Source organism: Pithys albifrons, chromosome 3, assembly GCF_047495875.1.
Source record: "Pithys albifrons albifrons isolate INPA30051 chromosome 3, PitAlb_v1, whole genome shotgun sequence".
NCBI classification, from domain to species: domain Eukaryota; kingdom Metazoa; phylum Chordata; class Aves; order Passeriformes; family Thamnophilidae; genus Pithys; species Pithys albifrons.
Genome location: NC_092460.1, coordinates 81,921,426 through 81,944,834, shown reverse-complemented (window position 1 = coordinate 81,944,834; position 23,409 = coordinate 81,921,426). Strand labels below are relative to the sequence as shown.

The 23,409-nt window shown below is 45.0% G+C and overlaps 1 protein-coding gene across 2 annotated transcripts in view; it reads left to right on the top strand.

Annotated features, from left to right (window-relative positions):
* Positions 1–13,452: 13,452 nt before the first annotated feature.
* The window catches only part of TRABD (TraB domain containing), a 32,299-nt gene continuing 22,342 nt past the window's right edge, over positions 13,453–23,409 (top strand). The window contains exon 1 of one of the 2 annotated variants that reach the window (XM_071552548.1): positions 13,453–13,577. The gene's annotated coding sequence lies outside the window, so the exon portion shown is untranslated. Of the gene's footprint in view, positions 13,578–13,841; positions 13,865–23,409 lie in introns of those variants that run through there. The other variant, XM_071552549.1, reaches the window with a different exon arrangement.

The window sequence follows — 23,409 nt, the reverse complement described above, 5'->3', positions numbered from 1 at the left end:
TGACTCACAGGGAGGTACTATAGCTGCTAAAGTATCTGCATTTCTTTACCTTGGGGAAAACTAGAAGTCCTGTGATGCCACCATAGTGTTTTGCTCATGCTATATCAGTGTGCCTTTGGTGTTGTAACTATTTTTCTTGGTATTTTCTTGTCTGGTGATATGCTTTAGAGGTCTTCCCACAGACAAGATGCCTACTGGGTGGGCAATACAAAGCAAAATACAAAGCAAAAATGTTTCCTATGGGAAAGTCTGAATTGGTGATGCTTTGCAATGTTGAGTGATTCTTACACCTTAAATTCAATTCCGTTGAGTTCAATAGAACTGTTAATAGGAAACGGAGTTATTCAGCGTAAGGAAATTTATCAAAATCAAACTGAAATTATTTTTATGTAAAACTGAATGTTATTTCTGTTTTAAATTGAATCAATTCAAGAGAAATCACAGTTTTATGCTCTCAGTGCCGCGCAGCATGGATGTGGTGCAAGTTCAGATTGGATGGGAAAAGATGAACTTGGAGGAAAAGAAAATTTCACTTTATCCTTCCTATTAATTCTGGGAAGGGAATGTGGCAATGTTTCACAACAGTACTCACTTTCAGCTGCAAGTCCCTTTAGGGAAAATTAATAGATTATGAAACATTATGTACTCTTGGCCCCATCGCAAACCCTTGACCCAGGAGGAAATATTGGATAAACTGCTTCTGCTCTATAAGCAAGTCTGAGGGATGTAGCTGGGGCAGAGCAGAGAGGCATTCAGGCAGGATTCCCACCAGCTTGCATAGCTGAGCAGATGTCTCTGCCTGCAGCAAGCATGATCCTAAGGAAGAACTCAACCTGCTGATCCTTGAAATGTACTTCACCAACAGTACTTAGCACGAGTGCAATTTGTTTTCCACACCAAGTTTATTTTAGGAACTCAGTATACGATCTCTCTTATATATAGCTGCTTTACTATTAATGGCAAGGATCAGATCTCCTTTGGATTAATGATTTACCTCTAATGAGTTTTTTAACCTTAAAATAAATCACAAAATTTAATTTTAGCTATTCCTTCACCACAACTACAGGAAAACATGATCCATGCCTTGAGCAAGTCTCTCAAGGAAAATTCAGTGTATTTTCCAGTTACTTCAGAGAAAATAATTTTGTGCTGGACATCAGATATGTTTCAACACTAGTATATCCCAGTAGAATGCAGGCTAGGTTGGTAGCAAAGTATCAAAATACCATGACAAATGAATCAAAAAAGAAGTAGATCTTTAAACCTTTCATTTCAGGGAGCAATGGGAAGACAAGACAACATTAAACATTGCCAAATTTTACAGTTGATCTTAAAAAGATTTGAATATATTTCTACTAATTCTTGGTTTCCACTTGCTGTATTAGGCACTGAGGGTATCAAGTACTTCATGGGATCTACATAATGTGCATATTGACAGCAAGTCATCATTCATATAATACTTACCTATACTTATCAATAAAGATTTCCATATATGAGAGAGTTGCTGTGGCAAAAAACCTCTTCTGCTTTTTACTCTAATGGTATAATTTTGTATTGTCTTTGCTAGGTTTGAAAACTAAAGACCTTGCTTCTTTAAACCCCTTTTCTTTTCCTATCTTGTCTTAAACAAATGCCATGATACTAATTGTGGAGTAGCCAACCCAAAACAGAATAAATAATGGTAAATTAGTGAGTCATGTTGTGTAGCACGGCCACTTCTCTGTCCAGTTTTATCACAACAGCAGAGGCTTCCAGTTCACAAATGCTGATGAAGGATAGTGGCATAAGGGAGAAGACTGTTCCTCTCTAGATACACACAGTAGACCACAATATACCATGTAATTTTATTTTGATATGTAATCAATGGACAGTAAAATCTTTAGTACTATTCTCAGTGTAATTCTATAAAATGAACATCTCTCATTGCTGGTCATATTAAAATTACAGTGCACACAGCCTGATGTATAGAGGTGTTATAGTTTCAAAATCTTTCATGGAATTTTTTTTTGTCCCTTGACAACACCATGGTTTGGGAGTTGGAAGCCAGAACAAGATGGCTTGTTGAAGCCCAGCTGTCTCACTACCTGGTCCCAGAGCCAGCTAGCTGTCCAAAGCCTAAACAAAGGCATAGCTGATAGCTTTGTATTCCAACCTGATGGCTGGGGAGAAGATTGGTGGAACTGTTTTCTTTGGGCAGGGAGGACTTCACTTTTTCCCTGGTTTGGGAGGTGGTCAGAGAGAGGTTTCCTGGTGTTCATTATTTTTGCCACTACACCTTTGTTCTCCATTTGCTTGGGTGCTCAGCCACCACTTGCTGGGCTGGTGGCAGCATGGGGAAGAGAGTCCTGGCTCACTCCCTCCCCAACTCCATGCGTCCTCTGCCATTCTCCTGAGAGGGCAATCACCACTGCCTGGATTTGCCACAGATTCATCAAGGGGCTGGCGCCATCTGCAGAGGCTCTCCAACACTTTCGGACAAAAGACGGTGAGAGGGTCCTTACACTGCCCATGGGAAAGGTTTCAGCCCATCCCTGTGGCTGCCATTCCCACATGAGCTGTGGAACCGGCACCTCTCACTACCCATGTCTTTGCCTCACCGGAGTCCGTGAGCGAGTCACCGCATCCGCTGCCTCCTGAGGTGCTGCATCGCTCCTGCTGTCTGTAAATAGAACTGTACTGAAAGGGCAGAGATAGGACTTCATTTGTTTGAAGGCTTTGGTTATGGAGTTGCTGTTTGTTCTCTTCTGGTTTTTTTTTTGGTTATACATACATATATTTGTAGTAAAGAACTGTTATCCTCTTTTCTACATTTTCTGATTAAAGTCTTTTAATTTCAAAGGTTGCAGTGGTTTGAGGAGAGTCCCCCTTCTTAGTCCAGAAGGAGTCCTCACTTTCCTTAATATACATCTTCATTTCTTTTTAAACTGAGACAAGAGGTGATGAATATGTTGCCTGTAATGTGTTTGTATCAACAAATATCTACCAGTAGTCCCTTGATTCCTACTGGTGCTTGGCACGAGGTTAGTGGGGGAAAGGAATACTAGGTTACAAGCAAGCTTCATACTTTCTGGGTACCTAAATGAGGAAGTGGGAAATCTCATGGATAATTGCCACAGCTGAAGCATCTAGCAAAAAACTGAGGTCCAGTGAAAAGGTAGGTATTCCACATGCACCAACTGATTCCCAACTGCGTAGGTATCTTCTTTGTCTTTGCTGTGTTTCTGTGTTTTGGCAGATATTGCCATCACAGGTAGAAAGCAAGGTGACCACACACACTCTGTGAGGCTGGTTAAAGAGTGCCATGGGGCACAGTTATCCTGGGGTCACTGACATCCATGTCCTTGCTGAGGTGAACGGTTAGTGCATTCCTGTAACACAACAACAGTAGAGCACCAGAGTTTTTTCCAAGCCTTGGGGTCCAGATCCATGGACTTTTACAGCTTCCTTGAATTGCTCACATGAAACACGCTGGCCTCATGCGCATCGCTCTTACCTGCTGTAAAGGTCAGGAAAAGCTTATTCAAAGGAAACAGTTCATGTGCAAACAACACACCACACTGGCATTGTTGCTTTAATCAGGGCAATCATTTGTCAGCCTGCCTGTCTTCTCTGGACTCAGATATGAAGAATCTCATTTAGCTCTCCTGTGATAGTAAAATCTTAAACATTCTTACTATAATTTTCTTTGAAAAATGCCTGTTGCACTAATGGTTCTATAGCTTGCCTGTATGCAATAAAGCATTAGGCAGCATGACAGAGACTATGAGAACTACATGCAGTTTTTCTGGAGTTTCCTCTATGAAGGACTGCTGAAAACTTTCCTTTTTTTTTTTTTACAAGACAATTTTCGTGCACTTTTAAAGTTACTGGTGCTCATATGTTCATGAGGGAAAATACCTGCTTAACTAACTAAATTTCCATTTATGACAAGATCACCCATCTAGCTGACCAAGGGAAGACAGTAGATGTGTGGGTGTGGGTGTTTATTTTGGCACAGCTTTCAATACTGTATCTCACAGTATCCTTCTGGACAAAATATCCAGCACACAGCTAGATGAGTCCACAATGCACTGGGTGAATAACTGATTGATGGGTCAGGCTCAAAGAGTTATAGTAAATGTTTATTTCATTCTGGCAGCCAATCACCAGTGGGGTGCCCCAGGGCTCAATTTTAGGGCCAGTTCTCTTTAATGTTTTTATAAATGATATAGATGCAGGAATAGATCCTACATTTTGTCATGATGATACTAAACTAGGAGGAGGTGTGGAGTCCCTAGAGGGTGGAGAGGCCTTACGGAGAGCTTAAGATAGACTAGAGAGCTTGACAATGATTATCCATGTGAAATTTAACAAGAGCAAGTGCAGGATTCTCCACTTGGGATGGGGTTATCCTAGTTATACGTAACACTGCAGGGCAAGAGGCTAGAGAGCACTCACTCCCTTAGCAAGAGATCTGAGGGCTTGGGTCAATGACAAGTTGAAATATGAGTCAGCAGTGCCCTGACAGCTAGAAAGACCAACTGTGTCCTGGGGTGGATCAGGCAAAGCATCACTGGCTAGTTGAGGGAGCTGATGATCCTCCTGTACTCTGCACTGGTGTGGCCTCACCTTGGCTGCCATGTCCAGTTTTGAATGCCTCGATATAAGATGTACATCATCAAATCATTACAGTGTCTCCAGTGGACAGTGACCAAGATGATGAAAGGCCATAAGGGCAACACTTACAAGGAGCATCTGAGGTCACTTGGCTTCTTCAGCTTGGAGAAGAGATGGCTGAGATGTGACCTCATTGCAGCTGACACTTTTCTCAAGGTGGGCAATGCTGGGGGAGGTGCTGATTTCCTCTCTCTGGAAACCAGCAGTAGGACACAAGGAAATGAAATGAAGCTGCATCAAGGAAAGTTCAGATTGGACATTAGGAAAAGGTTCTTTACTGGGAGGTTGGTTGGTCACTGGAACAGGTTTCCCAGAGAAGTGATCACAGCACCAAGCCTGTCAGAATTCAAGAAGCATTTGAATGATTCTCTTAGCCTTACTTTCAGACAGTCCTGTGAGGAGCAGGGAGTTGGACTTGATGATCCTTATGGGTCCCTTCCAACTCAAGTTACTCAATGATTCTATGATTCATAACTACCTAAGCAGAAATTTTCCAGGGCAGCTATTTATCTGAGTCTGAAACAGAATTTTTTTAACTTCCAGCAACAACGGTTCGTCAAAAGTTATTTTGAAAAAGGTAAACAACACTATTTTTCTCCTTAAAAATAGGATTTTAACCACCTTCTTAGAGTACTTCCAGACTTTGGACTACAAAGTTGAAGGCTGGCAAAGGACTAGAAAGTTGGGAAGGCAGTTTTCTGCAATTTGTCAGGAATAAGAAAATTATAATATCCAACATTGGAGAAAAAGAGAGTTCTTATTTTATGTAAGTAATGAATTGACAATTTGCAGTAATTCTTAACTATACACAATTCTTCCTTTACTCTTGAGGAGGAACAAGGACTATTGTAGTCAATTCAGGAGTGTCTAATTCCTCCATAAAACAAAAAATACAGTAAATCATCCTTACACAATCTTACAGATTCAAAAGATGCCTCTTTATCCTTGAGCTAAAGGTGGATTTCTGCTACACAACAATAACTTAATTCTTCCTAAGCAAGTAGAAACAGCAGAGTGCACTCCTAGGCTTTTAAGACTCAATTCTTCACTGGATGGAAAGGCTATTTATTAAAAGCAAGCCCAAATCTGAGTACAGCAGTATTGGGCTGGTGCAAAACCAGAGTAAACACAGGAAACAAGACCTGTAAACCTTGATGGGAGCTTTATCTTGCCTCCCACCATCCTTCATAATATCTAGATGCTATTGTTATCTGCCACATCTCTAATTCACCCCCTTTTCCTGTTCTCCATCAGCTTTGTACACAACTATCTCATTAAAAGAAAAAGACATTCAGGGAACACATACCCTTTACCTTCTTGCTCAGTTATTTGAAGTACTTAGGAAAAAACACATTTAACTAGCAGATCACAGCTCCTGACAATTCTGGTCATTATTATCATCCCTAAGATAAGTTAGCTTGTGAAGAACTTCACTTTTGATACGGAATCTCCCTATGTGTGAATGTAAGTTCCCAATTTAGATTGGGCTAAGTCACATTTGCAATTATTTGTAAATGTTTTGTATCATAAATCTCTCTACATTGTATTGGTAGCTCAGAGATATGTCACCAGGACATCACTCATGTTAAGAGAGGCTCTTAGTACTGATTTTTACTATCTGTGGGTTTGCAAAGTCCTCTCTCTTGGTGTTTCTCATGTATTTCTTTCACAGTTAAGTAGTACTATTTCACAGTCTTCTGCTGATAGCAAGGTTAACTGCACAAGAAAAGGAGCCCAAGGTCAACAAGTTTATTAGAACGCTCAGAACACATGGCTGTTAACTCTGGCATGCCATCTGTGAGCCCTGTTTTGTTTGTTTTTTTCTTTCTGTATGGTGCTCAATTTATCGGTATCATACTCTTCTATACTGTTGTATTTTTTTCTTTTCCCCCAAAATAGCAGCCAATTTAGACAGTAATCTGCCTGGGGTCTCTTCAGGTTTTCAGATGGAGGAATTTTGTTGCAGGGCAGGTAGACCTTAAGCAAGTGTTTAGGAAGTTATTGCTTTTACTTCCTCCATTCTCATTGGGGATAAAGGAACAGATTACAACAGTGCTTCCAGGCCACTGTCATGCCAGGTAGGATGGATTTGCATAAAAAAGTTCTCACAAGTTCTTTAGGGGCACTGAACTCTGAGGGGCGGTAACTCTTCAAACCACTCTACCAGGACCACAAGCCCCAAGGAAGGTGAATGGAAGCTGTTCATTGTGGTTGTGTGGTAATTTTCACCTCCTCTTTTTCCCCCTTAACAGAATCCTTTTCAAACGTGTTGTCTGTGTTTAACCAGTAAGTTCTCTACCTTCTCAGAAAACATTTGGCATTGTGTCCAGATCATAGGCATGTTCAAGAACTTCCTGTTTCACACCTTTGGCTTAAGCTCAAAAAAGCATATAAGCAGCATTTATTTGTCTCAAGGACAAATTCTTCCTTCTCTTCACTCTTAACCTTATGTGTATGCCTCAGGATCTTCTGCAGAAAATTTGAACACATTTTATTTCTTGGAGGCTGCAACTTTTCATTTCAAGGTATATTAGAGGACACATGGGAACCGGCATTTTGACTCAAATCCATGGGAGGTAATTGAATATTCTGATATGCAATAGGTATAACTTTGGATCTTAGGTTCTGATTCTGCATTATTCCCTACTACTGAAAGTTGTACACAAACACAAGGTAACGTTAAGGTGGCCTACTGATTTTATTAGCAACTTAACTTTTTTCCCAGGAGAAAGGCACTATGAAGGGACCTTTTGGGAGTTAAGCACTTTTCCATCCAATCTATGAAGGCAAAAGCATTTGGGATTTCTGAATCAGAGTGTTTCTAGATCTTAGTAAGAAAGAGAATGTAATCATGTGACACACTTGATTTTTTATTTTAAATAAAATTACATAATCTAGGGAATACAATACTAATGGTATTAAGGCTCTCCAGCCTGAGCTGACTCACAGCAAGCTCCTGGAGCCAGGTCTTGTAGCCACTGAAGTGTGAGAGAACTTTGACAGGGACTTAAGTTGTGCAAGCCTTGTCCTTAAATGAACGCATGTACACGTAAGGAGTCTCACAGCTCATGCAAATAGGGGAGCTGATGAGCAGGCATGTTGGTTGCAGCACTTTCACTGATTCCCCATATGGGCATAGTATGTGGGAAAACCTTTGCACCACCTGCTTAAATTAACTTACTGTTCTTTGCGTTGAATGATCCCCTGGGGAAACAGTGGAGAGCAGAAAGCACCTGGGTCTTTCAATCCCCAGCTCAATTTGTGTAGGACAAGCTGTTAGTGTTTACATATGCCCCAGGACTTGTGAGAAGGGAGGAATTTAACAGAAAGAGTCCCGTTGCTAAACCGGTGTTTACAGTACGACTTTAAACCAAAGATCTGGACCCATCATTTTATTCCTTGTGCCCACATCTCACATTGACATCAGCAATGATTTTCAGTACTTCATTATCTGGTCTTTATCTTCAACTCATTTGTTTATTTACTTACAGGGATTACACCCAAAGTATCCCATAATGCCATACAGTTTTCAAATCTGAGGCAGACAAGTGTGCGTTAAGGATTGCAAACTGGCAATAGCCCAGATTTTCTGCTCTGTAGCTCTAATCCAGTCTGTTGTTAGTTGAAGACAGCACTGTGTGATTTAATTGTGCATGTGTAGGAACAAGACCATATATAATAGCTCTGTTGTCTCTCCTTGTCTTCCAAACCTTATGGAGGTTAGGCTGTGCTGTGAGACTTGTTTCCTCTGGTGCACGGAAAGATTAATTTGCACAATCCTGGACTCCCTCGCAAAGGCACATCTCTGGTTTCCTTCTTTCTCAGCTTTTCCTGCTTTGAGTTGCCTCCTGGATAAGGAAAGCCCGTGTCTCATATCCACTTTGCTGTCACAGCAATGCCACATTGTTCGCTCCGCATGCCTCCCACACAAACAATCCCACAACCAGCCCTGTGTGAATGCACCTTCTGCTACCCAGGGTGTGTTACCCGCAACTACTAGGAATGCCTTTACATTGCACTGTGCTCTGCAGGTCAGCTACAAATTCAATGGAAAGGGGTAGAGCAGAGAAAGAGAATGATGCAGAGGAAGAACAAAGGAGCTGTAGCCCTTCTGCCCCCTCTGCCATCAGCACCATCCTCTTCCACATGCACACTGCGGGCTGCACGCCTGCCTGTGCCCATGCCGCTGCCTCCAGTACAGCAGCTGGGGCTGGACCTGGGCTACTAAAGCCTTGCCACCGTCATCAGTTTACCACCGAGTTTTCCTTTGCAGCAACCACTCATGATGGACTCAAGCCTCGTGTAATTTTAAGGATAAATTGTAAAAGTCCAGAGGTGGTTGAGCTAGTCCAGTGTGTAGTTTATTTTTTCTGATTTACCAATAAGTTTTGTTGGAGCCAATTCCAGCCACATATAGCGACTGAAGCAGTGTTGAAGGAACAACTCCGAGACCTTCCAGCGTCAGGAGCAGAGACAGCGGTGCCGCGGAGGGCACGGGGCCTGGCTGGCACGTTGCCATGGTGGGATGCGCCTCTGCGCTATCCGAGGGACAGCACGGCCGTGCCCCTCCTGGCCGCACAGAACCGCACGCTGCCTTCCTTCTAGCACGTTGTGCGCAGTTTAGATGATGCTACTTCGGAGCAAGCGCGTATACTCCACACTCTCGACCCGAGGGAGAGAAGCCTCTGGAGCTGCCCCTCGGTGCTTTTCTGCACGATAACACGCAGCGAGTGAAACCGAGATGACAGGAACCTGCCTCTCCTTCAGGAAGAACGGTCAAATAAATTCAGCGGAGCTCTTAGTCATTCTGCCTGTGCTTTCTTCTTCTGCCTCGCAGTCTGAAATGGGTGGGTGGTCTCTCCTCACTGCAGAAATGGAAGCAGAAGGGAGCGGGGCCGAACGCTGCCCCCGCCGCTGCGCACTGACAGTGCGTGGCCGCCAGAGGGCGCCGCAGCCCCGCGGCAGCGCCCCGCCCCGCCCCGCAGCACCCGGGTTGGTGTTGCCGGTATTGTCGGTGCTGCCCCAGCTCGCCCGTGAAGCGCTCCCGTCCGTACCCGACGGGCCCTGTGCGCTACGGCAGTGCAGACGGCCATGGTCACAATCCCCGGGCTTGCTCCCGGGCTGGAAATGCCAGAGCCAGTGGCAAAGGATTCCACTCAACGGGGAAGACACTCAGCAGTGATGGATCCTGAGGAGTTTTCCAGGCAGTGTGCAGTATGGACCCCAGCCAAGTGTCCATGAGGCTGCGACTGACGGAAAAATTATTAAGGCTCCCTAATCTAGAGAAAAGAGGAGATGTGACAATGTTTAAACAAGTGAAGGCTGTTCCAAAGGGAAAGCTGTCCCTTCCAGACCCACAGAGAGCAGGGCACAAGCTACTGGGCTTGGCTTTGGTATACGCAAACACCAGTTAAGGTCAGATATTTGAACAATCTTCCTAATGTTCAGTTTTTAATGGTAGGGTTGTTTTGGGTGGTAGTGGTGAATTGTTTGTTATTACAAGTTCTTAAGAACCTGTTGTGGCAGGGACAGACATACGGCCATCCAGGAAACACCCTGGTGACTTCCCTGGCAACCTGTTTAGGTGCTGATTCAAATGTTGCATTGGCTCACTATTGTCTACAAAGCAGAGATCACTGAAGGCAATCGAACTACTCTAGCTAATGTCACCATCACTGCTATCAGTCCCTAAGAAACCTTATGTAAAAGTAATTTGTCAAGAAAAGGAAAGAAAAAGAAGAGAGCAAAAGGGATGGAAGAGAAAGAAGAAAAGAGAGGAAAGGAGGGCAGGCAGTTGGCCCTTCACTTCCCCCTTGCTCCTATCCCACCCTGGAAACACAGATGCCTAAGAACAGTGGCATGTGCATGAAGAGCCTTTCTGACTTGCTACAGAATAAAACGAATTCAGACATGCCATATTGTGGCTGGTAACCATTTACTGAGGCTTAGTTTCAATACAAAAAAAGTGCATTTTAAGTAGAGTTGAAACACTGATGAAATCCATGAATCACTTACCAAGCCCTCTTTCATTACTGGCATCTGTCATTGATCATGAAACAATCCCACATCAATGGCAACATTTAAAGACATTGAAAGCATTAAAAGTAAACTTTAAGAACAGGATTTACATGTTACACTAGGCCACTTAGAAGACACCAGTGACCCATCTTGCAATTGCTAATTAACATATTGTTCAATTACCACAATGCTCTCTAAATACAGACCAGAAACAAAGAATACAGTCACACAGGCTCCTGCAGAGACACCAAAGCTGTCAGAGGGATCCCTGGCGCAGTCCTAGTACAAGGGCACCTCTAACAATACTGCTGGGAGAGGTCTTTACTGTTTGATAAACCTCACCCTATCTCAGCACTCCCTCTCCACTTTCAGAAGTGTTGTGCTCCACAGCCCAGGTTTAAACAGCATAGGCAAAATCTCCAGCCACACTGTTTCTCGTCAGTAGAGACCTGTACCTACCCTTGGTCCTTGTAAAGGCATGTTAAACTACAGCAGCTCTCGCTGAGCCAGCAAAGGAAACACTGCCTGAAGTAACTGTACATGAAAGCATGACCACTGTTGTCATAATGTGGGTGCAGCATCATGAGCTAAAGGAAAAACAGGCCAGCAAGGCTCACAGTATTCCCACAAGGACAGGGCCTGCCAATCAGAGCAGACCAGATCAGGTAAGGTCCTTCCTGCAGGTTAAGGGAGTGGTACCCGTAACCAAAAAATCATTGAACCTCTGCAGCTGAAGCACTGGGAAGCTTGGGAACACATCTGAAGTCCATCAAGGGATTCAGAGAGTTTGCACCAAACACCAGTGGTGGTGTAGCAGGAGGAGCTGCAGCTAAAAAAATGCTGAAGAGTCTCTTAGGACATACAGCTTGAACCAAACACATTACACTGCAAATAACCAGGGCTTGAGTGTAAGCCTGGCACACACTGATAATTGAGCAATCTGAGTAACAGAGGATAAACCAGTGGTTAGCTGTGCAAACTACAGTACTGCAACTTGAGATCCAGGTTGCTGAGCAGCAGGGCCTCTCAGGTGCTGCTTAGCCAAGGTTAAGGGTTATACCTGCTACAGGACAGCCCCACGGTGGATCCAGTGCCATGGAAAGCTTGTGCTTGTGCAAGGCTGGTGCCTGGAAGAGCTGGGAGTAGAAGCCAACTCAGAAGCAAGCAGCTGTGGTCAGCAGGGAGCAGCTGCATCTCGGGCAGAAGTCCTTGGATGCCAAGAAAGCCATCTGGCACACTCCCTGAAAGCAGCAACCTACTGGTTCTTATGTTAAGTACAGTGTCCTGTCTTTCTTGGTGGCCTTCACTGACCAGTTGTTAAGAAAAAAATCCCGAAACATAACATGTTTAGAATCTGTGTACAGCACTTCATTAAAATTCCCAAAGTGAAATTTTCTTCCTTTTATGTCAGACACTGGATGGCTTTTTTCCCCCAGAATTGAAGGTCTGCATATCTTACACCTTACTTAAGTGTTTTGATCGTGCATAGATGAAATGCTTGTTCTGTGCGTTTACAACAAGCTGAAACCATTATACACTAAATGGGAAGTAAAATTCCCAACTGTCTCAACATGTCTGGACTTGATTTCTGCATGCCACGTATTTCCAAAGCTCAACCCAATCCTAAACTAACCCTGGCTATGAAGCAAAGAAAAGAAAAGTTAAGAAAAGCTCAGAAAATATACCCTCAAATCTGTTCTAATGAAACTGTATTTAAACAACACATGTGTGCTTAGACTAAATGGATGTTTTAGTCATGCTGTCACTGAACTGTGACCTACCAGAACCAGAAAAGAGAAGAAGGAAAAGGGATTGAGACAATTCCAGGAAACAATCAGTTGCTATGATAAACTCTTGACCCATCTTTCTGGAAAAAAAAATATTTTCTTGACCAATAATATATTTGTGTCAGCCAAGTAATTTGAAAAATGATTAAATGTCACTTGTGCTTTAACAGGTGGTGCAACAAAGATTTTTCAGGTTTCACGGGTGAAACATTAACTCTTCTCCAGCAGGAGCCAGGCCGGCTGCAAAGAGAGAAAGCGACAGCCAGAACAGCAGTGGCACGAGCAGGACCGTACACCGAGGAAGTCACGAAGAGCTTCGGAGATGACGTCGAGTGGAGTGTGTTCTCCGTGCGATTTCAATGCCCATTAGACCCACGACCATGGCATGTTTTCACACGGACGCCCCAGGCAGTCCCAACTCTGAGGGTTCTCTCCCACCGCTGCGCATTTCCAAAACGCTTTAGGGACGGCCCCACGTGGGCACAGCCTGCCCTGGGCAGAGCCGCCAGCGGGGACGCGCTGCTGGCTCCGGGGCCAGCACAGCCCGCCCTGGGCAGGGCCGCCAGCGGGGACGCGCTGCTGGCTCCGGGGCCAGCACCTGAATGTCGGTATGCCAAGGCGGACCTGCTGCACCGAGCTGGTCTCGGGTGAGAGCGGCCGAGGAGAGCAGCCTCAAAGGGGGATGTGGCTCCATTCCCTGCCAGAAGGCCCCGTGCCCTTCAGGAAAGATGAAGGTGCTTCGAAGCCCGCTGGCGGCAGCTCCGCACACTCTCCGCTCCGCCTCGGGGCCCCTCGGCCGGCACGCACCGACCGACCGGCCGGCGCGGGGCGAGAGAGGGAGGAGGCGCCGGCGCCGCCGCGCGCTGGGAGCTGTAGTCCGCTACCGCCCGCTGCCCCGCACTGCCCCGCGCCCGGGCGCGGCGGGGAACTACAGCGCCCAGGGTGCCGCGCGCGGCCCCGCCCCGCGGTGACTCGTGCAGCACGTTGTCCCGCGAGCGCGCCCCGCGCCCGCTCCGCCCGCAGCGCCCCGGCCAGCGGCGGCCGCGCCGGTCCCGCCGCCCGGCACGGCACGGCCCGGCCCGGCACGGCATAGCCCGACATAGCCCGGCCCGGCAGGTCAGCGGGGCGGGGGGGGGGGGGGGGGCCGCGCTGGGCGCGGCGGATGTGTGCGAAGGGAACCGGCGGAAGGGGGGAGTCGCGGTTCTCTCGGCGCCCCGCGGGAGGGGAGGGGGCTGCGAGCGGCGCAGCCGCGTCCCCATCGCTGCTCGCCCCTGGCACACACCCCGCCGTCCCTTCCAGGTGCCGGCCCGGTGGTGCCGCCGGGCAGCGCCCGGTCAGGCGGGGAGGTGGCCGGGGAGAGGTGGCCCCACTCGCTCCCGCCGCTGGAAGCGTTCCCGGGCCTGGTGAGAGTTGCAGCCGGTGCTCCGTGCTCCCGGGGAAGGGCGGCCGGGGCTGGGCCGGCGCTGCCCCGCCGGTGACCCCGCGGACCGAGGGGCCGAGGGGCCCCTGCGGGCTGTGGAAGCCTCCCCTGGGCGGGCTGGGGCGTCCGGCCCCGCTCCGGAGGGCAGGAGGAGGCCGGGAGGACGCTGCCCGTCGCCTCCCGCCGGAGCCCCGCGGGGAGCGCCGGCCTGCCTTTGCCCGGCCCTGCTGGCCGGGAAGCTCCGAACTTGTGGGGAAAAGCGGCCCTTGGCGCTGTTGTTTAAGGTGCCGGATCCGCTCCCTCGTTCCGGCCGTTTCCTGGGTAGGGGGTTTGCGGAGGTGGTGACGTGATGTGGGCAGAGCGCTCTGTGCTGTTGTACCTGGCCCGGGTGTTTTGTTGATAAGAGCGTGGAATTCGTTTGGTTCTGAAGGGGTGCAGCGGAAGAGCTGGGGCTCACAGTTTTGTTTTCTTTTTTTCTTTTTTTGTGTTTTTTTTTGTCTCTAAATAGTTGTGGCTTTTTCTGAATTTCACCTCTGAAAATCGTTCCGGTTAACCCAGGTCTCGAACATGCCCTGTCCCAGGCATAGCCTGGGCTTTTCTCTTGATGAAAATTTGTGTTCTGATGCAGGTATCCATACAATAGACGTGTTTATTTTTTGCTAGCTTTTGGTAAGAAAGAATATTTTTCTTTGGTAAAACTTTGCAGGAATTTGCAACTGATGAATTGGAAAAGTGAGAGGATGGTACGGGCTTTTACAAGTTAGATGCTATTTTGCATATATGGTGGTGACAGTGATAGTCCCAAGAAATATCCAAGGTGTCTGGAATGACCTCGCTTCTCCATTTTGTAGAGACATTCACCTGCTGTTCAGCTCATTAATGCAAGTATTCCTTCTTGGAAAGCTAACAGAGTAAAGCAAACCCGAACCAAACAGATTTCAGAGGTTTCCCTACTATGATTTAGAAGGGGATAGAATTTACACAGTAGGGAAAAAACACATGTCTGTTTAATTATCCTAAGCTAAGCGAGTTTATTAATTGAAAATTCTGTGTTGTGGCTGTGACACTGGTTTGTGCCTTGCTGTATGTGGCTGTCAGTAGACTTTCAAGTTTCAGTAACTTGAGTTGCTGATGGTAAATTTCAGTTTTCACAGTGTCTGACACTTTTGCATCTTAACTGTAGACCTGGATATTGTTTAATTTGGTGGTAGGAGAGTTAGATTTATTTTTCAGTGCATTCCTTCTTCCATATTGTAAATATGATGAAACATTGCTGCTGGTGCTGCTGCCCCTGTGAATAAAACATATGGTATTGGCATCTCCTTGTGGGGGAGTCATACCAGTGGGTTTTTTTTAAATAATATTTTTTGGAAAACATCTTCTTTTTCCCTATTTGCTCTTCAGGAAAAGTGAAGAAAGAGATTTAGGGCAGCCGTTGAAAGTGTAGAAATGAGGGCAGGCCAGAGATATGTGTGCCCCAGATTTAATGGGAGTGGTGTGTAGCTCTGTCTGTCTGAAGTGATATCACAGCATGCACTTTACCAGCCAGTAGTGGTAGGAAAGGAGGATTCTGCAGCTCTCCTTGTCCCTGTCAGGGAAAGTCCATGCTGGTTGGCAGCACTGGTTGTTTGTCATAAATGATTTAGTACAAAGTCTTATCAATATATTGTATTGGTGGTGGTTGTTACTAGATTGGAAACCTGTTTGCAAATGCCCATGTGAATTGTTTCTGAGATTAGACCTACAATTATTGAAGGTTTTTGTAAAGGGCCACTCAAATTTGAGATGCTATGAACACATTAGTTAATACTGTGGTTCTGTATTTCAATTTAAAACTTGTGCCATGAATATTTTTCTTCCTTCCTAAAAAAGGACTCGGGGTCATATCACTTTAATATTAACCACAATTTACACACTTTATAGATTTGTATGAAAAGTACATGAGGGACAAGTTCTCTTCCTTTACACTTCTTTTTCTCATTAAAAAAAAGTAGAGAAGCTGCTTTGTCCTCTTGCCTGCTTCCTTCCCTGGCCTTCAGTTGACCTGCTCAGCAGTTTTGATTGAAATCACTGAGGGATGCAGGAACTTAGCATGTCCACATGCAAGAATTTAAGTGTCCTGATAGGGCTGCATATCAAGCTGCAGAAGAGACTACACTGGAGCTCTGGGAGTTTGTTTTCCAGTGGTTAAGCCCTACAGGCTGTCTGCAGAATAAACTTGTCTGTACAGACAGTGCAACTCAGGACGTGTTGAGAGGTCTGTGTGTCTGTGCAGGAAATGTGTGCATGCTTGTGAGAGGGAGCAAGAACCCACACCACAGCTGAACAACACCATGACTGCTGGTGAAGTTGAAAAAAGTGTCCAGTCACCTGCACGGTGCCTCGAGATCCTGACCTTGCCTGGCTGGGGCACGTGTCTCCTGTGCTGCACAGCTGGGAGCATCCTTCAGAAAAACAGCAATACAGCTCTAGTTACAGACCACAAAGAAAACCTGTATGTGAGGGCTGGTATCAGGAGTTTCTGTGGGGTTTTCTCTCTTCTATGGAGGGCAGCAGATAATCATGGAAATAATCTTTTGAGAGAAGTTGTTTTTTTTTAATACTGAACTTGTCAGGTGCAGGGTGCTTTACATGTTAAATGAGTGGGGCAGCAGCAAGATGGACTTGGAAGCAAGACAGCTTTCCTGGTTTGTGTGTGTCTGTAGAACTGAGTGGTTAGCACTGTTATGGGGCTCCTGTGTCTGCAGACTGGAATTTGCTTTCCTTGAGCTTTGTCTCTCTTAGGTCTGTATTGAAACCTGACCCTCTTTCTTCATTTCCCTGCCACAGTAGAGCTGTGTGTCTTTGCTTGTTGCCTGCACTTGGGCCTGTGTCATGTAACTGTTTTCAGCTTTGCGATCACCTAATGATTTAGAAGGAATAGATCAGCTTGTTCCCAGCTATTGTTTGATGACTAGAATGGAAGGGGCAGGCAAAAGAACACTACTGATAAATACTGTGCTTGGCAGTTGGGCAAAATTATTTTATCCTACAAAATCCCAATTTTACCATCATAACGATTGCATTTAAGTGTTTATAACAAAACTGAATGTGTTTGCCAGTACTCTTGAGACCCAGCTCCTGCATATCTCAACAGCCAGCCACTGACATGTGAAATAATGGTGTATGTGGAATTTAAGACAACTTCTCCAAGTTTTGTGGACCACAGTGCAGTATCCTCTAAGCCTCTAGTTACTTGTCCATGACAGAACTTCACGCTCCTCCTTTACTTGCTGCTTGTAGATAATGAACAGAGTGAAAAGTCTGCTTTTTGTAGTACTCCATAGAAACTACACTGTGCTCTTTTCCTTTTGTTCTGCTTGGGAGTGTTTTGCAGAGTTTCCCAGAATCAGAAGCATCACTTGGTTCATAACTTTGAATGGCCTGAAGGGAGGAGATGTGCTGCTATCTTACTCCAGTCTGCTGACTGCAGGAAAGTCTAATGAAATTATTTTGGTTCCAGATCTTCCCTGAATTCATATGATTAATATTGGAATACATAGGAAAGTGACTTGGGTACTTGTGTAGGTTCTAAAACAGTGTCAGTTTCTAAGTGTCTGTCCAGACTTAGGCCATGTCACTGAGGTCTTTCTGTCCCATGCTTCTAAATTTAGCAATCTCTTTACAGCTTCTTAAAACAGTAAGGATTTGGGCAAATACTCATTCTCAATTCTGCTCTGCATTATCATCCTGATTCACCTCATACTCATTTCATCAAGTAGTTTTAGTCAATGTGATAGCAATAAGTTCTAAAACCACAAAACATGTGAGAATGCCTTATTGTCTTTCACTGATAAACATGTTTTCTATGCATTCAGTGTCCAAGGACAGATACTCTCCTGTTTCAACACTTCCTGTCAAACAAAATGAGTGTAGTTGTCTGTGACTTATATTTTAGCTTCTGAAGCGTGCACAGGGGTGTTGACTCCAGTGTGCGGATACCTGAGTTTGGGCTGCACGTGTCTGCACAGTTCATTTTGCAGGAACATCTCATTGCTGCTCAGAGAGTAAAAATCTCATGTGAACTTCTGAGTCATGAGAAGCCAAGGGCCATGCTCTATAACCATCTGTGATTACAGAACCAGTTGCTCAGTTAAGTTTCAAAGGCGTGGGTTGTGGCAAAGAGATAATATGCAATATGTGGAATAGGTCAGCTTTGGTAATAGTTTTGAAATACGTTCCAATTTCTGAATTTGTGGCTGTTGCATTAATTGGCAGTCAGGTTTGAGCTGATGCATCCCTTCGGAGAATGAGCAGTCTATCAACAGAAAGGATGCCATTTGGAACAGATGATTGTTTGTAAACATTCATAAGATTTGTGCTTCAGTATGGAAAACACCTCATCGTCTTAAATACTCTGTTTCCATTGCAGAGGATGGTGCTGAGACCTGAGTGGGTATCTGTTAATTTGGTTTTGCCTTCTTAGTAGGTTAAATGTTAAACAAGTACTTCATTAGGTATTCTGGACAGTGAGTAATGACTGCAGCAGTTTTGTGAATGAGAGGAAAGTTGGGTCTGTGTTATCTGAATTTGCCTCTTCTGCTTACATAAAGTAAGCAGTCCTGTTAAAGGGTAGCAGCATTCCCATGGGATGTGCTTATGTGGTGCATTATGTGGATCTGAAGTGCACAGGCTGTACCCTTATATACCAGGCTAAACCAAACAGCCATTGCTGGTGGAACCGCAGGTTTAGAGGATGAGGCACAGCACACTTAGTGTATGTAAATGCCAGTAAATTTTTCCTGCAGTGTCTCATGCCAAGCTGTGTTCTGGCCAGGGGTACTGGTGTTAGAGCACACGGGGCTGTTTGTGACAGTCTTTTGTGTGAGCCTGTGGTGTGTGTCTGCGCAGTTCAGTTTTGTCTTGGTTGCATGACCTGTGAGAGGTGAGCTGTATTCTCGCTGAAGAACTCGCACTTTGTTGTTCAACAGCTGGCTCTCAAATTCTGGCCTTAGCCTACCTCTCCTCTTTCCCACAGCAGCTTTAGAAGAACAAGGATGAGTGGTGTTGGCATGTTCCAGTAAGGAATTACTGTCCTGCGGGGTGTGTGGGGATCCTAGAAGGACCTGTGAACAAAAACAAAGGAAAATCCAGATTGCAAAACTCAAATGTTTTGAAAGTTCCAGCAGTCTTCTAACTGCTTGTTTACCTACCAGAGGTCAGGCTTGTAGATGCTTGTAAGCATTCATATGCTCAGTTCCTCATTTGTAAAATAGAGAAGTGCATATAATCTGATCTCAAAGGCTGCAGGATTAATACTTGGAGTACCGAGAGATGTGGGTACCTTCTGCAATGCTAGTGAATGTTGTAAATATCAAAAGCATTAATAAATGCATTTAGATTTGTTTGTTGGGGGATCAAACTTAGAAATTGTTGCCTGTCCCTTTCAATAAAATGTGAAACAGGTTGTAGTAGTTTGGTGGCTCCTGGTTTCTTTACCAGCTATTTTAATGTGTATGCAGCACATAGAAAGTACAGAGCAGTTATAAGACTACAGAGAACTTTATTTCCCTCTTGCAGCATCAACATGTCAAGAAAAGCAAATGCTCCTTCTGAATTTCTGTATGACTCAGAAAGAGGAAAACATTCAATAAAAACTTTCTTTTTAAAGCGTAGCTGAGTAGGTAGTTTTATAGGTAGGAGCATGAGTTTTTTTGAGAGCTTTTTTATTGATTCAGTTCAATCACTGTCTGAAGAAAGCACTTTTAAACAACACAATGGAGGAAGAAATGCAGCCCTACTGTAGGATACCTTAATGAATTGCCTGTCCATCCCCTGTATTGTGCTTGAATTTTCTTACTGAACTACCTCATTAAAATGAAATGGAAAAGGGTGTTTTTTCTTTTACTTGCCCTGCTAGAACCCCTGATTTGTGAGTGTCTGTACCTGTTGTGTTTTTGAGACTGCAAATTAAGAGAGTTTCAGATACCTAAATAAGCAGCTAGAACCGAAACACTTTGGTTAGCTAAGAGTACCAAGTATGAAAAATGAGCCAGTAGTTCACGAGCAGAGTTCACATAAAGAGGAAGCGCTGCTGAAGCTGTTTTATATTAGGAGAGCTGGAGGGCTGATGTGAAATAAGCATGGTGTGGAGGTCTTTCTCACTGTGCTTTATCAGCATCTGCAGGATAGACATGGCTAGAAGATGTTGAACTTGTTATTTTGAAGGGGAGAGAATAATGCCCATATGTGTGGGGAAAATGCAGCTCCTCTTCAGCGGTGCTTTTGTCAGTGTGAATGGCTGTCCTGTGTGTGCTGTCAGGACAAGAAGACCCTGACAGGAAATAGGTGCCTATCAGTAGAGATGAGTAATGGCTAAATTCTCGGCTTGCAGTTCATTTGGTGGTCTCAAAAATTCCTGTTTGGCTGCCTAGGTATCTTAAGAGTTGATATGGTGGTGTAAAGGTAAACTGGTGGGAAAAATTAACTCGACCCAAGGCAGATTACGAGTCAGAATTACAATTTACTATAAAGATTACAATAAATTCAATGATACAGGGGAAAATTGGTTTTAACCCACAAAAAGAGAGATCTATAACTCAGCACCCTGGGGCATGAACAGAATGGTGTTTGTCAGCCCCTGTCCTGAGCCCCATGTTGTTTCCCTGAGTGCAAAGTAAAAGGAAAGAAAAACCCCTTGGTGAGAGTGATAGTCGCAGTCTTGTTGAGAGTGGCAGTCACAGTCCTGTTGAGATTCTGTTCCTCCTCTGAATCCAACAAGTGGTACCAGAAGTCCCAAACCCCAAAGATTATATATGCTCAGGTTCAGGTGGGAATGCCCAGTACTTCCCCCCAGGGTGGGGAGTTTCATGATGGATAGTTTTAACTCTGTGAGTCATGGAATATTTTTCGAATCTTCATGGTCTAGGTCGTCCTACCAACTGCCTGTTGTGCCAGTCCCTAATAGCCCATTAGCAGACATGACCCCTCAGGCTGGGTGTGACGGTACTGGTGTGAGGATAAGAACATTCCCGAGCCTCTCAGGGTTCTTTAACTCCCAGTTTATAGCCTGAGGGGTCAGGTGCGCCCTGGGCAACTGCTGCAAATGATCTATTATTAACAGTTCATCAACAATGACATAGAGGGTGTAGAAAACACAGTTTTCATTACACCCACACAGTGATAAACTGTTCCCAGCTGCTGTAAGTAGGACAGTTGGGAAAAGGGCTTAATTTGTTCACACATGTCTATATAAGGAGCAATTTTTAATGGCCCAGTGAATGAAAGGCCCCCGTCGGACTAGCAAAGATGCAACAAGCACAAGAATTCCACTTGCCAGGGAAAAGAGGTGATTGATTTGGGGATTGTCATCAAGGAGTCCTTTCAAGAAAATTCCAGAGGCTAAGCCTAGTTTTCATGGATCATGAGGAACCATATCAGACTCTTGTTTCTTCTAGCTCCAGGAAATTACCTGCACTCTCTGTAGGAGAATGACTCCCCAATTAAGACAGTCTCCCAGAAGATAAGACAGAAATAGTTTCTAATCTCTGATCTTTATGAGTGCCTAGAAGCTGCATCTCCCAGTTCGTCTAAAAGAAATGCACTGTCATGTCTGAGATTTTCAGCGTGTGATATATTTTGTGAGGGCCTCTTACAGGACTTTGAAGTAGCTGGAGGAGGGGGATTGGACTGTTTTCACATGATAATGCCAGATCTCATGGTAAGTAGAAGAACTTGATATGAGATGTCATGGTATACATATTATGGAACACAGTAAATAATGGTCTGAAGAGCTTCTTTCGCCTGTGGCTTTAAAACTTGGGATTGAATTTCTTCTGTTCCCTGGCCGGTTCTGCTGACTACCTCTTTTACACATGCATGTTGCCCCCTGTAATCTCCAGTAATTTTTCTTGGAGGAGCAGTGCTGTGAATTGCACCTCTAAATGACTGAGACACTTCCCTCCCTGCCAAGTCTGTTTAAAATTCACCTATAGGTTAGCAAGCACAGATATATAAGTGCCTGGTTACCTTGGTCATTTCTTTAGGAAGTTAAACTTAAAAAAAAAAAAAAAAGAAAAAACAGATTGAAAAATCAAGCTCTAAGAAACTTGGAAAGGCATGGATTTAAGTCATTCAGATGTTTGCCAGGATTTGACCTGAAACAGCACTTTTTCTTGCTGTTGGATGTGGTGGGAGGAAGTGCGAAGTTCGTGTGCATCAGTTCATTTTCTGTGTTACAGCAGAGTACATTCAGTCTTCTCTCAGAGGTTTCAAGATTATATTTCAAGTATCAGAAGTCATCTGTGAATACATAGGTATGGCTTCTTTTCAATGTGGATCAGCTCAGTTAGCCTGGAGTCCAAGGTATTGACTAATTCCCAAAATATACGGACTTTTGCCAATGCTGCTAAGGAGAATGCTGGCTAGCTAAGAAGCCAGAATGCAGAAATAGGTCTTCTGCATGGAAAATTTCACCTCCAGTGGAACTTTTGCAGGTTTGAGCATCTAAGAACAAGATCATAGAAGGTCCTGATCTGGAAGGGATCATAAAGATCATCTAGTTCCAAGCTCCCTGCCGTGGAGGGGGACACCTGTGACTAGCTCAGGTTGCTCAGACCTGTGTGCAGCCTGTCCTTGAACATTTCCAGTGATGGGGTATCCAGAACCAATTTGGGTAATTTGTTCCAGTGCCTCACAACCCTCACAGTAAAGGGTTTTTTCCCAATATCTAATCTAAACCTCCATTCTCCCTTGTCCTGTCACTACATACCCTTGTAAAAAGTCCCTCTCCATCTTTCTTGTAGGCTCCTTCAGGTATTGGAAGGCTGCAGTTAGGTCACCCTAAGGCCGCCTCTTCTTCATTATGAACAAACCCAATTCTCAGCCTTTCCTTGTAGGAGAGATGCTCTATCACTCCAACCATCTTGGTGGCCTCCTTTGGACTTGCTCCAGCAGGTTGAGGTCTTTGCTGTGCAGGGCTGGATGCAGCACTCCAGGTGGGGCCTCACCAGAGTGGAGTAGAGGGGTAGGATCATCTCCCTCAACCTGCTGCCCACACTGCTTCTGATGCAGCCCAGGATACAGTTGTGTTTCTGAGCTGTGAGTGCACATCACCAGCTCATGTCCAGCCTCTCATTCACCAGCACTCTCAAGTCCTCAGCAGGGCTCCTCTCAGTCTCTTCATCCCCCAGTCTGTATTAATACCAGGGATTGCCCCAACCCAGGTGTAGCACTTTGCACTTGTTCTTGCTAAACCTCAGGAGATTCCAATGGGTTCACTCCTTGAGCTTGTCCTAGAAGAAAACTGGCAGACTTGCCTATCATTGTGGCTGCTCAGTGTCTCATATGGCCACCAAGGTATTGTGGCACATGTTCCCTGCAGGGACTGGAGCTGGGAACCACAGTGAACAAACATCTTTGCTTTTTTGCAAAGGTTATACGGGTCAGTTGAAAAGTGCTGTAGTTAACATGAGTAAACTTTGAAGAAGACCTCTCTCTTTCTCTCCCTGTTCCCCCCCACCAGTATCAGATACATAATTTAGTCAGTGG